Source organism: Rhipicephalus sanguineus, chromosome 1 (genome assembly GCF_013339695.2).
Source record: "Rhipicephalus sanguineus isolate Rsan-2018 chromosome 1, BIME_Rsan_1.4, whole genome shotgun sequence".
Lineage (NCBI taxonomy): Eukaryota > Metazoa > Arthropoda > Arachnida > Ixodida > Ixodidae > Rhipicephalus > Rhipicephalus sanguineus.
This window is the reverse complement of record NC_051176.1, coordinates 49,895,479-49,912,061: the sequence shown is the minus strand read 5'-3', so window position 1 is coordinate 49,912,061 and position 16,583 is coordinate 49,895,479.

Sequence of the window (16,583 nt, the reverse complement as noted above, 5' to 3'; positions counted from 1 at the left end):
TTCAAATCGGCTGCAAAACGACGACGAAGCTAAGTAGACGCATCGTCACGCTCCTCTGACTTCACTTCAAAACAAAACGAGAGATGCGTTGGGGGCAGAACACTTGGACAGACGCCCTGGCATCGCAGCAGACGACAATAGTGTTATTTCCATAAATAGATAATGCGTTTGAGGGAAAAACATGCGTATTTGTTTTCAAGTGTTATACGCTCACAGAAAAGATCAAGAAAAGAGGGCGTCTTTTTGTCGCACAACGATAGTCGTCATTTATTTTGCCTTCCTTTATCGCCACGAGCCCGGCACTTTCTGGTCACGAACGGCACGTGCGCTATCAGCGTGACATAGCATTCTTGGTAGGAAAGTGGCTAGCGCCGAGTTTTCAAGAAAGAAAACGCAAGCAAGCCAGATGACGATTATTGTTGTGGGACAAAAAGACGCCCTTTTTACTCGTTCTGTGAGTGTACAAAAATAATTCATTATTTAATGATGCCACAATGCATACCCCGGTGATTGAATTTGTCCAGGTTTCACTTTCATCTCACGGTCACGCATACTTTTTGTAATAAGTTTTACGTAGAAAAGAATGAAGCAAATTTTATTTGAAAATAACTTCATATCACTTTGTTTTACACTCGGCAAACAAGCATCGCGAATCTCAAGAGCGTAATCCATCCGAAGCAGATCCGCAGCCTGTACTATTCCCCTCTAGGCAGGCCCGTATCCAGATGATACATGGTGTTTTACTGAAAATAAGTTATGAAAATAGGCGTTTTTCTCAAATAGTTAAGGCTTTCAGCAAGTGCCCCCCCCGAAAAAAATTCCTGGCTACGTGCCTGCTAGGTATTGTAGTATGAAACTCTATGCATGTGCCCTACGGTCCCAAGTTCATGGAAGTACCTTTTCAGGACGTCTCACAGACTCCTTTTCTATGTAGACCGCATCTCTCGATACGAAATTCAGCGCGCCAGAACGAAAAAAAAAACCCACTGCAGCTGCAGGCGCGCGCATATCTTCCATACAAACGCGGAGCTTCGCACACATTTTCCTTCCTCCATGTTACCCTATCCATGTTCCCACATGCCAGTGGGTTGCCAGACCAGAGACGGTGCCGCCCGCTAGGCAATATGGCGGCGCCCACGAAAAAAAGGTCTATACGCGAATTAAACGTTGAGAGCACAGCAAGTTTACGACCCGTCTCCTGATGCCTGTCGAGATAGCGCTCGCTCCAGCGACCGCGCCCTTCGAGCTACGCAGCAACCCCCCCTCCCACTCCCGTCCCTTCATGCTCCTTAGGAAAGACGGGCAGGGAAATTTCCTCTGCTTGATGAGCAATCGACGGCAGGCCTCGCGCACAGCGTGATGTTATCACATGCGCCCTCCTTGCGACGGAGACGGCCGGCATGTTTCATCTCCGCTTCAGCCGCGTTCGTCGCCAGCGCTCACGAGCTTTTACTCGGGGTTAGAACATATGATGCACGGGGAGATGTATCATATGCGCGGGGTGATGTTATCAATTTGGACTTGAAATGAAAATGACGGCAACGGCGACGGCAAAAACCTGTCGAGAGTGTCCATATAATTGCTGTCGCAATAATAACAAAAAAAATTTGCAGTGGCTTAGCTCGAAAACATATTGAGCGCTTACAAAAAGGGACGTAAGGGAGACGACAACACAATGCGCTAACTTCAACAACTTTCTGGAAATAAAAGTTGTTGAAGTTAGCGCATTGTGTTGTCGTCTCCCTTACGTCCCTGTTTGTAAGCGCTCAATATGTTTTCGAGTTCCGTTTACCAACACGCCCAAAAAATGGCAAGGCTTAGCTCGGCTGTGCCAGGATATACGTAGCGTTAGCAAAGGTTCAGCTGATTATTCTTAGATTTCCAGACTGTCTAGGTTTATTAGCCTCCTTCTGTTCATTCTTCGTACGCTGAACCCAGGCAACTACTTCGGGATCCGATGAGATAAGCTTCTCGGCTCTCTCTCCTTCTCCATGACGTTATCCACCTGCAAACGCCAGTAAGAGGCGCTATCAAGCGGCTCCAGCGCAGTGTCAGACGGCGACTGCACAGCGAAGGCGAATAGCTGCGCGAGCGCCAGCGCCAGTGTGTCTGTCATGGCTAGACGTCACTCCTCTCGAATGCGCAGACCAGCAGCGGCGAGTCGCGCGCGGCGGTGGCGGAGAACGCGTGAGATGCCGGCTCCGGTGAGCCAGCTGTGTGACACCACTGATCCTCGCGCATGCGCAGCACAGCTCATGAGGATCCACGCGAAATCGGCTCCGGCTAGGCAAGTGTAGCTAACGCTACAAAAAGTTACGGCAGCTTCGCACTAGGGGTGCCAAGCCTGAAGGAAAAGTGGAGCTTGGCCTTCCTTGTTTCTCTTTATTGTTTTCTTTCTTTCTTCTCTTTATTTCTGTTTCTTGTATGTTTCTTGCCTCGGTTTTTTTTAGTATTTTTTTCTCTCTCTCTCTGCCTTTTCTCTCTTTCAGTAATGCTCTCTGTTTTTTCTATATCTTTTCGTATCTTGTTTCTTTCTATCTCTTTCTCTATTTCAATGTCTTTTTCGGTCTTTCTATCTTTATTCCCTTTATCTCTTTATCCCTTTCTTTCTCTCTCACTCACATGTTTCTCGTGTTCCACTTCGCCGAGCAGAGTTTACTTTTTCAGCATGGTCAGAAAACGCTGCCGATAGATAGTCGAGGCCGCAGGTCGCCAAAAAAAAAAAAAAAATTGGAGCTCAGTCAGACTCACTGAAGAAATATATTTTTGCTCTGAGGGCTCACTCGGACTCAGACTCACCAAAATTTTCCTCAACCGGATTCCCTTGGACTCAGACTCACTAAAATTTTCATCAGCCGGACTCACTCGGACTCACTCACCAACGTATTACTCAGCCGGACTCACTCAGACTCAGATTCACAGCTTGACCTGAGTCTGAGTGAGTCGACTCATGAGTCCGTTAGCGTAAAATTAGCTTTTTCGAACATGGTACCAATGCTGTTTAACGCCAATACCTCACATAATCGGTGCTCTACGATACGCCGTTTGATCTTTTACCTTCAAATATGAGTTATCAGTAGTTTCAATCCAGTAAGGACATTTTTTTATGAAATACACGACTCACATAAGATATTTTATCAAGAACTTCCCGTGAAAGAGTTTGCGGGGGAAAATCATGTCCCCCCTTCCCTTCCCAATTCACGCCTTTGATCAATAATTATTAAGGTGGTGCATGAACGCCCGTGCGTTGACATGTGTGAATAGACTTGATCATTAACGTAAGCCGATATAAGACCGATAGTAATGCTGAAGATGAGTAGATAGGAAAATAGATCGGCAATAGAAAGGGGGAGCTCACTCAGACTCACTCAAGAAATATATTTTGTGCTTAGGGCTCGCTCGGACTCAGACTCGCGAATATTTTCCTCAACCGGACTCACTCGGACTCAGGCTCACCAAAATTTTCCTCAGCCGGACTCACTCGTACTCAAACTCACCCAAATATTACTCACCCGAACTCACTCAGACTCAGACTCACGGCCCGATCTGATTCTGAGTGAGTCGACTCATGAGTGAGTTTGCCGACCTATGGAGGCTCCTGAGAACACGCGAGCCATACATTATAGCCAAGGCTCCGTGTTTTCGGTGTTTACATATCTTGGAAATCGGCGGGTGTTTATCGGAGTTTTTATTTTTGGCGAAAATTCGGCATTTATCATCGTTTATTTCTCGTAAATCATCAATTCTCCGAAATTCGGAGTTTTGCATTATTCTCCAAACCCCAAAATTTTAGATCAATTCATATCTGAATACTAAAAGATCAAAACACACGAAGCACATTTTATTTTTTCTAGAAGGTTTGAATGCACAAAAACATATACAGTAAAACCTCGGTGATACGAATCTCGCGGGGTTACCAAAAATATTCGTATCATCCGAAATTCGTATCACCAGAAAACATGGAAAATTAGTATGCGACAAACGAAAGTTGGCTTGCGTTTTGATTTAGTGTTTCTCAGGGCCGCAGCGACGACGTGAACAGCGTTGAATGAATGCCAGTAAAGTTTTTAGACGTCAACGATCATACTTGTACTCGTAAATATACGGTGCATGCGCGCCTGTGTAATTAATGAACCAGATGTGTTGTGCCCCGGGACCGCTAGTGGCCCCTTCCTAATCTTACTACGCTTTTCTGCACGACAGTACAGTACTGCGGCGAAAGTGATTTAGGAAGCGCATTACACATGATAGATAGAGGCCAAGCTCTTTCGCCAAGACCGTCCGCTTCGTCCCTTGGGGCCTTCGTCCACCTTTAATGGGACTTCATGACGGACCCGCAGCCCAAGTTTCAGTCTTGTTTCATAGAACGTCTGATTGCGGGGACATGGCTTGCATCGACGTGGCAGGCACGTGTTAACACAGTACAAGGACGCCGCTGGAGCACGCGTCAACGCTTTGGGGGAAAAAAAAAAAAAAGCGCGGCGTCAACGTCATCTGTAACCTAAACGCGAAGGCGCCTAAAGACCTCTAAGATTCGCGCGCACTATCTCGGAAGCAACGACGCACAGCTGATGGTCGCGCAGCGCGCATGCCATCGCCCGCGCTTGACTGCCGCGTCTTCCGCGACAGCGCGGGCAGCACCTGTTCGTACCTGTGCGCTAGCGTACGTTCGTATCAAACGCCGCGGGGTGCAAATCGGTTCGCAACAACCGTACTCCAATACATTGCAGGCTAATGGGCATTGGTCGGGACCACAGAAAAATTCGTATCACCCCGAAATTCGTACGAGCCGTGATCGTATCACCGAGGTTTTACTGTATGCACAAGCGAAATGCTTGAACACAGGACACCTGTATTTGAGCGAATGACAACCTTAGCTTAAAGCTTAGTGTAAAACATGCACGCATACTTTGCTAGGTTGCTGTTAGTGTTCGAAGCGCGCTCCTTTCGATTGACGACTCTCAGCTTTGAAAATGCCCTTTGAACGTTAGCGCTAGAAACAGGAAGCGCCAGAAGACGCAGCGCGCAACGAGAAAGCACTATTCATTCTAAAAAGAGACAGGGCGTGCAAACACGGACACAAGAAAGAGATCAGGACACCACAAACGCCGGCGTTTGTGGTGTCCTGATCTCTTTCTTGTGTCCGTGTTTGCACGCCCTGTCTCTTTTTAGAATGAATACGTACCAACTAGCTCAGCTCTCTGTTATTCTAAGAGAAAGCACTAGCCACTGGAAATTTTGAAGTCTCCAAAACGACGGGGGTTCAACAATGTTACATATTTCAGAGCACTGATAGTTCGCAAAAATACTCAGGAGCTGGCTTATGTCGTCAGTTTCAAGAAGCAATAAATGAAAAATAGGCACATAGGTTTGGAACGCGCAGGGCAACTCATGCTTCACATTTGGATTCATAATTTGAACACATGCAGTACCAAAACGATTCTTTGCTGTACTGGAGTTCACCGCACAGGTTCCTCTCAGATGTGTCTCCACTTTTCGGCGACAGCAGCGAATATCGTTAATGTCTGCGACAGTCGTTAAGCGGTCATTCTCGTCAAGGAGGTCGAACAGACTTGTGACATTTGATGCCAAGACCTCAGTTGATCATGCCATTGACTGGTGTGTACTATCGTGAGCAATATGAGCTCGAACGCGCGAGCGCGTGGCAAATAGCCTCGAACCCTACATCAGCTGCTTCGCAGCGGCCGTTGTCGGAAACAAAGTGGAAAGGGCGCTACGCTTCCGCTAGCTGTTGGCACTCCCGCCTCGATATCGTTGCTGCAAAACGTTAGCTTATAGCGTGGCTGCCAGCGGCGATATGAATTCATATCAACGCAAACAGCCACACCCAGTGGCCCATCAGCCTATGTAGCTGCTGAGATATCGGCTGTGACGTAGCATGCCGTGATGCACAGGCCATGCTTGTGTTATATCTAGATGATGTTGGCTGATCATTTTGATGCGCCTCTTTTATTTACTTTGTTGTTCGTGCAATTTTTTGTCGTTACCATTGCTAGCGTTCGATGGCACGCAATCAGGTGCTGTTTCGCAGCAACGCTAGCGAAGCGGGAGCGCCAACAGTCAGCGGAAGAGCGCCCTCCTTTCCCTTCCGATTCCGGCAGTGCCATCCACGTATCACGTAATCTCGCTTTTGAGGCTATTAGCCACGCGCTCGCGTGTTCGAGCTCATATTGCTCACGATAGTACGTGCAAACGAATCCCCAGTGTGGGATAAACTTGGTGTGCCAGGGTACTCTCTACCTCAAGTTCCTCAATGATTGAGAGCACGGCACACGAATTGGTCTTCAGAAACCTCACCTTAACGAACAAGTCGTGTGCAGCTTCTTTACTTCAATTAAAACTATCTTACTCCAGAAAAAAAAAACTTAAATTTTCAGCCCCGTTCTCTGCCCTTTACGGCAGAATGTCCTTATTCTTTTTTTTTTCAATATTTATTTTTGTCCTCTCTCTCTAATTTTCTGCCACCAATACTCTAACCGTCTCTTACTTATTTCAATCGCGGGTGTGTTCAGCTTTCCATTGTCTCTAAAACCCAAGGCGTCATGTAGGCTCGTGCCCAAACGTACACCTGGGTGGATATCTCCACATTCAATCAGAACATGCTCCGCCGTTTCCTTATCTTCCCCGCAGCAAGTGCATTGTTCTTCTTCTTTACTGAATCTCGCTTTATAACTAGCCGTTCTAAGGCAACCCGATCTCGCTTCAAACAGTAAAGCGCCCCTTGAATTATCGTAAAATGCCTCCCTCCTTATTTCATTTTTGCCCTTTCGGTAGTTACTCAAAGCCGTTTTTTTTTTCTCCATAGCTGCCGTCCAGTAAATCCTCTCCGCCTCTATGACTTTTCGATTAACGCTCTTTGTTGGCATATTGCTTACACTACCAGCCGTATATTTACTAGTGAGCCTCCTAGTTCTTTTTCTCCACTGTGTGTCCACGCTCCTCCTATACAAATAACGGAACACTTTCTCTGCCCATCTACTCTCCTTCATATTCCTTAGCCTTTCTTCGAACCTTATTTTGCTCTGAGCCTCCCTCGCCTCAAAACGCGCCCATCCCATATCGCCTTTTACAGCCTCATTTGTCGTCTTCCCGCGAGCACCCAACGCGAGGCGTCCCACAGTGCTTTGATTTATATCCTTTCCCGTCCCGATTGCACCTCTGCCCTCATGCACATCACTGAGTTATGGTGGCTAGATAACTGAGTTCCCAAAAGTAAGCCCCGGAACCATTACACCTTTCCACAGACCTTGAAGCACCTCGTGCCTATTGTATCCCCACAACGCTCTGTGCTTCATTATTGCAGCATTCCTCTTTCCTTTTGCTGCCGAGGCTTTTTCCTGTACCTCCATATACCTGTCACCCTCATTTATCCATACTCCGAGGTACTTGTATTCGCTCACCCTTGGTATTTCTTGGCCCTGTATTGACACCGCCTGATCGCAAGGATCACTGAATACCATCAATCCACATTTTGTTACACTAAATCCTAGTCCTAGAGCTTCCCCTTCCCTTCCGCATATATCCGCCAGCTGCTGTATATTCTCTCGACTGTCAGCAGTCGAGAGGACATGGCGCGCTCGGTAGTTACTGCGGCCGCCGCGGGAGGCCGTTGCTTGCCCGCGCGCGCGCACGATCGCACTGAAAGTACTCTGCGCGTTCGAAGAAAAAAAAAGAAAGAAAAAGTGCTCAAGGTCACGAGGTGCGGGTGACGTACCTTCTTCCCGCGTACCACCCCTCCCGCTTAGCTTCCAGCGCTTTTTTTCAGGACAAGAGAAGAGAGAAAGCAATACAGCGTGCTAAAAATCTTTGTAACTCCGCTCGTACTGGACGGATTCTAAAAATTTTTGCGGCGGTCGATTCGTGAGGAAATGAGCTCCTTCAATGAAGCCATTCCATGGCTATTTGGAAAAGTGTTGCAGGGCCCCTTTAACGCTCGCACCTGCTGTGCTTGGTAGTGGGACTTGCCCAATTCCCGTGGCGCATACCCACCTGAGGAGTTTTTGCACGACAGAGCACAATTAGTTACCGATAGCCAAGGGCGTCCGCAGAACTTTTTTCAGGGGGGGGGGGGGGGCAACCGCTGGGTGGGGGGGGGGGGGGGTATTGGTAGGTTAGCATTAAAAAGGCACTCTTTATGGTCTGAGTTACGCACGTGCGAAAAAAAAAATCGAAACAACGAATCATTGGATTGGAAAATACATTTGATTTTGTTAATGAACAAATAACTAAACGTAATAAGCAAAATGCGTAAACATAGCACCGCTCTCAACGTGTTAATTTTGGCGCAAAGCTAGAAACATGAAAAGTCCCGTAGTTGTCTCGGTGGGTCTGACGAGAGGCTTGCCTTGGCACAGATATCACTATGTTTAAGCGATTGGCTGCCTCACTTGCTGTTCTCATGATGTCAGAAAACTGCTCTTCGGCGTTAGTCCGGTGGTCGCGAAATATATTCTGCAGCTCAGCGATGTGGTCGTGTACAGGATGACAGTTCATGGTTACACTCTGCAGAACGTTCGTAACAGGTTCCCATTCGTGCGCTGTACTTCGCTACGATGTGCAAGCTGACAATGAAAGATGAGCTTGTCGTTGCACAGTAGAGGATGTGAGCTCGCTGCCTAGTTGCAGCATTCGAGGTTGATTCCATTGATGCGAGCTCCTCGAGGGCTTCAACTATGGCCACGTAATGTTGAGAGAAGATCCTATAGATTGACTTGTATTTTGCAGACTACCTTGTTTCACACAGCATCGGAATGCTGGGCACCAATTTCCTTCGAAGTACGCTCTCACGGAAGCAGTTTATGGTTTGCTTGATGATCCCTATTGTGTTGCGAATTTCAGAGTCTTCGTTCAAATCGTTGATCACGAGATTCAGTTTGTAGCTTGCGCAGTGGAAAAATAGTGCCTTTGGAAGCTCTTTCTGTATTATTCTGTTAACTCCAGCTTCTCTTCCAGCCATTGTGGAGCATCCATCATACCCCTGTCCAACGAGGTTCGAAAGAATCAGCCCAGCATCCCTTAAAAACTTCAAGATTGAGGCGGCGATGCAAGCTGAGTTCAGCTGATTCAACTCTACAAATCCCATAAAATGCTCTCGAACGCAGGCATCCGTTCCTCTCTTGTCAACGAAGCGAATGCCTATAGACATCTGCTCTGTTCCTGCAATATCTGGAGTTTCGTCCGCAAGGATGGAAAAAGCAAATGTTGTGTTAACTTCAGCCACTATTTCCTCCCTCAGGATGTCGCCACAGATTGTGATGATCTCGTTCTGCACTCGGGCGGAAGTGTACTTTGTATTACCAGGAGAAGATGCAAAGTGTTCTTGAAGCCGGGTATCTCCTGCTTCTACCCGAAAGTCAAGGAGATCATTGAAAACTCCACTGTCAGACTGCTTCCCGCATACTGGCAAGTCATGCGTTGCACAAAATATAATGGTGGAAATGATCGGAAATAGTTTCTGGCGGTTCCTTTCAACTTGCTCGTGCAGGGCTTTGTTTAGCTGCTGTACAACGAGTAATTTCTTGCCTGACATCACACCCATAAAGTTCTGTGAGGCGACCATTGCTTCCTGGTGCCATTGGGATTTCCCATGATCCCTGCAAGCCTCGTGCATTTTTTTGTAGTTACTGAAAGTGCGTACGATAAAGCTACCTTGAGTACCCCGATGAACATTTGGAGGAAAGGTGACGCAGAAACGACAAAGGGCGCCTTTCAGTGTCGCTGAGTACGCAAGCCAAGGGGCGTAATCTGCCAGCCATTGGTAGCGAAAAGTCCTCTTGCCAGGTGTTACATCTTTGTTAAAGTCGTATAGCATTTCAGGCACGTAGCCAGAATTTTTTTTCGGGGGGGGGGGGGCCCAGGGCCTAATTGTTCGAAAGAAAATATTTCCATGGCAAAAATAAAACAAAAGTTGCCCGGGAATATAGAAGGCCGGACGAATTTCGGGGGGGGGGGGGGGCCGGGCCCCCCGCCCCCCCCCCTTGCCTACGTGTCTGTAGCATTTGACGACCATGGATTAGTTAGTCAGAAGGCGTAACTTCAAATTGTCTGGGCTGCCCGCGAGTTTAGCTTTGTCTAGAAACTCTCCCAAATCATGTTCTTGCGAAATGTTAGTTGCTTGCTTGCTGTTGCTGTTATTTAATCCCAAGCAAGGAGAAGTATCATCGTGGCTTACTGTGTCGTGGTAGCTCACTGATGGTGGAACCTCTTCCATGGTGGCGACGACCTCAGGCACTGTCCGTTGGTGAAAGTCTGCATCACTAGGCTGGTCAACTTCTGCAAAATCGTCACACGCCACACTAGAATCGTCCGCCGGACAGCTCAGTGACACTCCGTCAGACATCCGTGGACGCTTGAAGAAGCGTCGGATATCCATAATTGGGAATCGGACGAGGCAAAGCTGTCAGAGTTCCTGGTGGTTGACCACTAGAAAATATACGCACATTGACTGGAAGGATAATTATTCAAATGCTCACGTTAAAAGCACGAAAGCATCATATTTACAAGGAAATCTTATTTACAGGCTAATACACACGCTCACAAATTCATTCGTCGAGCTCAATCTCGCTCGCGCACCCGCACAGTCGAGCGACCGGGCCATGCACTGCTTGCCGCTCGTTGCTCTCTCGTCCAGTGTCCTGGTTGTTTCATCTCCGCACAGCCATGTACTTAAACACATTGAACCACACAAAGAGAGGCGCACGGGTGCAGGCGCTTACTGTCGAAAAAACGGAACCATGTGGCCGTGTCGGCTCCCCTTGTAGACAGGACATTGAGCGCACCACAAAGTGGGAAGGTGGCTGGAATCGTTTACCCGCTGTCGGCGCTCTGGCGAGGTTCCCCGTGATAGATAGCGCAAACAAGACGCAGGGCTGGCCATCATAAATATATTCCGACTCGCCGAATTCGCTGCCTTGTTGTGGTCCCCCACACTGGAGGTGCACTCAACAAGATGCGTGCTCACAAGGGTTGCCGGCTCGGGAGTACCAGCGTATTCCGAACACAGTGAGCAACGAAGGCGAAAACACAATGCCCTGTACGGTGTCTCTTTTCGTGCCGCTATCTCTCTACAGAGCTGAACAACAGAAACCTCCCCTGAAGAAGGGTCGGAACACATGCGTGCCGGCACTGCTACCATCGGACTTGGAGGCGCCCGGCGCCTGAACGTGTCGAAATGATTAACAGATCGCCCTTCAGCCCTTTTTAACGATGACACCTTTCGAAGACGGCAAAACGACACGTGCCCGTAAAACCTATCGACACGCGACAGTCCAGAGGTGTCACCCAAAGCGTGAAAGCGGGGGCTGCTTTCACCCGTATCGCAGGGTGCGTCGCCGGCCCATTCGTGGCGGCTCTTTTCCTTTCGTCGTTGACAACCATCAGTCACGGTTTAAGTGTTTAAGCATAGGCGCGTTGCCATTAGGCTGTAATCATCGCGCGGATGGGCACGGCTGCACGGATGTGTGTCGGGGGCCAAAAAAGACTCCCATAGGAAGAAGGCTTGATAGTGCTTTCAAGGGGGACGAATAAAGCTATTGATTTTGCTTTGCTCTGTGCTGTTGGTCGGGCCTTAAAATGGGCCTAAACTTTAAGGTGGTGGTCACCTTTAATGATATTTGATTGGCTGATCTTCTGATGGCATTTTTGAATAACCGTCGCAACTGGCTTGTTAACCAAGTGAGTGAGTGAAACAACTTTATTGATGCTTGTTAACCAAGCTTTTCTTTTTTTTTTTAACGCGAGCAAAATCTCGATAGCCAGTACAGTCTGAGCTGAAGCTCCAGGCAAACCCTGTACCACGGCTATACTTAGGCTCTAACCAAATGAACAATGAGTACAGTAGGTACTGCAAAGTTTGTCCTCGTCAGTGTCGTCACTTCCTACGAGTACTCATCATGTCGCCTTCGTACACGCTCTACTTCACGATTATTTTGTCAGGGTTTGGACACATTCCTAAAAAACTAACATCCACATGCAGTAGTATTTTATTTTGAGATGCGTATGACATTGCCGCAACTAACAACAAGGGCAACTTGAGCTCCACAACAAAGCACAGCACGCAACTTGTACAAGCCCACAAGCTTTCTGAGTGACCGATATAAAAGCATTGTTTGGGAGCTTGGGTGGTGAGAGGCGCGACGCCATGGGATATTGTTACAGTCTTTTAACGAAGTGTAGCGGTAATGATTTCTTGCTAAATGTAGCCGTCAATTTTGTGAGAACTGAAGTTCTTTTGTCAGACTGCGTAAATCTCTTAGTTCAGGAAAAGAAAACATGAAACTTGTATCTCAGAATTATTCGCTATCTTCAATAGCCATCGCAAGCAGTCTCACTGCCATGACTTGACGTCTAGATTTGTCACAGTCTATAATGTGCAAAATTGGTTCGCAATCCTGAAAGTTGTTCCATACGGATATGCGAGACCGAAGTGTGTTATCAAGATTTGCAGCTTTTCGCTAGTGCAAAAAATTATCCCTATATATATATATATATATATATATATATATATATATATATATATATATATATATATATATATATATATATATATATATATATATATATATATATATATATATATATATAGGCATAAAGAGAACTTTTTCTGGCTACCGTCATAACAATTGTGAAAAACTTCTTCGTGCTACAATATAAGAAACAAAACAAATATTTATTTTATGGTAACAGTTTCGGCTGGCGCGCGGTCCAGCCTTCTTCGGAGGATGTAATTGAAATGACATGGCCCAACCTGCTGCACCGGGCCGCCCGCCCAGTTCGGGTGCCAAACGAGAATTTCAAAAAAAAAGGATAAAGAAAGAAAAAAAGGAGAAAAGAAAAGAAGAAAGAGAGATATAACGAAGGCAGCAACAGCGACAATTGCTTTTTTGGGGCATTCGTCAACAGCTGCAGAACGAGGGAGGGAAAGAACAGCGGTAGGAAAGACAGAGAGCCGCCGGAGGCGGGCGGTTTATCCCTGCCTTATCTTCGTAGGGTAGATTAAAAGGCGGCCTGAGCAAGCGACCAAGGAAAAGGAAAAAAAAAAGAGAATTGTCGCTTTTACACATCACACACATGGTCCAAGTTCAGATGGTACCACAGTTAGCCCGCGGCGCCGGGCCGTACACACACGAGAAGAGATACATACGACCCGCTCTAGCTTTGGGAAAACTTTGGCCACGATACAAGGCTAAAAGTACCCCCCTCTCTTTCATATATATATATCCCGAATTCCAGGGGCGGGGGGGCAGATGCCCCCCCTTGCCCCCCGTACGGACGCCCATGCCGATAGCTTAAAGAGCTTCGCCGTTAAAAAATGAGGAGCCATTCCAGTCTATAAGCCGGCCAACCAGCGAAGCTGTTGAGCGCATTGCACAGATATGACATGGTGGAGGCCAGTTTGGCATGTAAGGCCAGGTCGTTAACGGCGGGGCTGTTAACGTTGAATACGCATTGTTTTTTGCACTGCTCCCTAGAGGGCACTAGGGAATGACTTAGCCTAGAGTGCCTCGATGCGCGCGCCCCCGCTTAGAGTGCGGTCATTCTTTGAAAGGGTCGACGCCGCCTCGACTCGCGCGTCCGCCATGTTTTAGCCCACGCCGCGCTTTGGTTAAACGTGCATGCTGCGCCTACCGCCTTGTCGCCCGTCTGCTCCGCCGCGAGTCCCGCAGGATGACTGGATGTTGCGTGCCACAGTGCACGAACCATTCTAGGAATGGTTGGAAGATGTTTTCTTTCCCAAGGGATCCTAAAAGAAGACTTTTATGGACAGTGAGGATAAAGCGTGACAAGTGGCAGCCGACGAATGCCTCTCGTGTGTGCAGCGTGAGTATTGCAAGCTTTGTTGCTGTTTCCCATCACCTTTCCTTTGCTACGTCGGGTGCTTTTGGGACGATTTCTGAAACGGCGTATATGTTACTAGTAACGCAGTCACAGAATAGACTATTGTAAGTTATGTGTGTGCCGTGGTTTTGAGTGCGAGTTGGTGCCTCTTCAGCGCGCATTGTCGCACTTGAACACGATCGAACGTTGAGAGAACTGGTAATGCCAAATGGTTTTATCGCGTTTGAACCATTCGCATAAATTTGGCGCTGTTTTCGGGGTGTGCTTGGAAAACGTGCTTTCATTGTCGCGAGCATCTCCTTTTGTTTTTTTTTATGCACGAAGGTGTGATAATGAATATTGTCGCGTCTATAGTGAACTGCAAGTATTTGGTACGAGTTGTGATTTCTTTCCTAGCAGGAACTAGAAATCGAGAATGTTATTTTTCGTTATCCGGTGGAATAATTTGCCAGAATTGCTTTCTCTGAACAAACGCTTTCTTGTGTACATTACCATACGCGGTCATTAGTTTCAACGCGGCATTCACAGCGCTGAAAAACATTGAAACATTACATAAGTATAGTCGTTTCCGCTGCGATTAATAAACGACATTCTGATGCTTACTGCAATTTCGCTGGTATTTTTTCGAAGTGGGAAATACAGCCATATTTTAAAATAGGTATTCAATAAGAGGACACGAAGACGCATACATCCGGCAATCGGTCACATATAATAGCAGCCTCGGAACCTGCGCGCGGATTCCAATCGCTTTAAGATTTAGCTGAACAGCGAGTAGACCTTAGGACTCTCACGTCACCAAATTGATCACTGGTGATGGATGTTGGGAAATGCTGTGTGTATGGCACTCTGAAAATGTGCGTTTGCTAGGTTGACAACATTCTCTCTCTGCACATCAAGTGCAGAGAGAGCCCGTAATGATGAATGGGATGGAAACGTTGCGCTCCGGTATATTCCATCTAAGTTTATTTTCACTCCATATCTCTAATGTAGCCGTCAAATCTGCGCGCGCTGTCTTCAAATTTTTATATTTCGCTAATTCGTTCGCTTCACTAGGTGCGTTTCTCGCTCAAATTAAGAAAGATTGCTTAAGAAAGACGCGCAATTTGCATTGCGCGTCTCAATACTGCGTGTCTCGTTTCGAGAATTCGAGCTGGAATAATTTCAGACGTACATGAAAGCATACATTCTGCGCCTTTATGTAAGGCGCATTATTGCACCGCTTTTCGTTTCGGCAGTCCCGGGAATGATACCTTTCAATTATTGCTTTCTAATAGACAGTATTCCGCATCTTTAACTTTCCTGAATAAGGCTAAACTGTCGTGCCTTCAAAAAGACACCGCACGAACATATATACCCGCAAAGTATAAAAGTAAATAGTGATGCCTGCAGCTCTCAGGGATCCAAAGCAGCTGTGCGCCGCTCAGCCACAGCCCAGCGGCCGCGCTGGCAGGGAGTATCACTGCGTTCTGCGACACCTTTAGGCGCAAAGTATTCGATTACTTGTTCTGATGCATGCCTGGAAACTTTTAACTAGCGACTTCCGTGAACGATTTTGCGATTGCGAGGGCAAATCCGGCACAAAGTGTTTTTACTCGAGAGCAAAAGGCTGCGAATCCGCGCGCCGGCAGTGCGCGCCTTGACGATTGGGATCAGTAATGGCGACCGCTGTAGCAGACGACGCGCTTGTCTCCACCCTGAACAGAGCGGAGGCGAACGAGCGCATCGAGGCACTCTAACTTAGCCGTAAGTATACAACACAACTTCGCTGTAAAAGGAAAATGAAGTTTGCCATATCATGTAGTCCCCCGTTGAATGCACTTTCGGGCACTTTCGCGGATGCTCGGCTTAAATCAGATCTCCATCTCCCAGGCAACCCGGCGCATGCGCAAGCGATACTCTGGAAGCACTGCGAGAATGCTCTTGCTATAGCACAGAGAGGCCTCAGAGAGTCGGAAGAATGCTTTCTGAGCCCAGCTAAGTGATGTCATGTCGCGCCCAGCAATACAATCGATCGAGGAGCAAAAGAACCTGGCTTTCGCTTTTGAGTCGTCTTGCATTGGCGACAGTGCTGACTCCAGGGCATACATACAACACTGCAGTGAGGCACTGTTGTATGTCGCGGCGTTTGTCTGCCACTTCTGCTGATAACTACGTACATGTATTTAGAGTGTTATTTCATAAAGTACAATGTTCAGTATCCAGTATTTTGTTTATTTGCTACCTTAAAAAAATATCTGAAGAGGTTATTTTAGAACATTATCGAGTGAAATAATGCTTTTCTCCATGAGATTTGCAATGAATCGAAATATTTCTAGCTCTTGATAAGAGCCTCATTATAATTATTCAGCTGCTTCAATGGAAGTGCAACTTGCTTCTCCAGTGTACTCCAGAATGTGAAATTAGCTGCTTCAGAGTGCTCCAAGACGCAAAATTAGCTGCCTCAAAGTGCTCCAAGATGGAACTTCTTGATGCTCCAAAGTGCTCCAAAATGAAAATTGCGACTCCAAAAATTGCTGAAAACCAGAAGCATAGTCGGGACTATGCCAGAAGTCTTCAGTAGCATCACTGAGAATGGAGAGGGAAATGGACAACACGTCCGCACGCCTGCGAACGCCATCAGCCAAGCGACGAAGGTCAATGTGTTAATGTTTTCACTGGACAGAGGGATGAAAGAAAGTAATATAATTGTTGGGATTTTACGTCCCAAAACCACGGTATGATTAGGG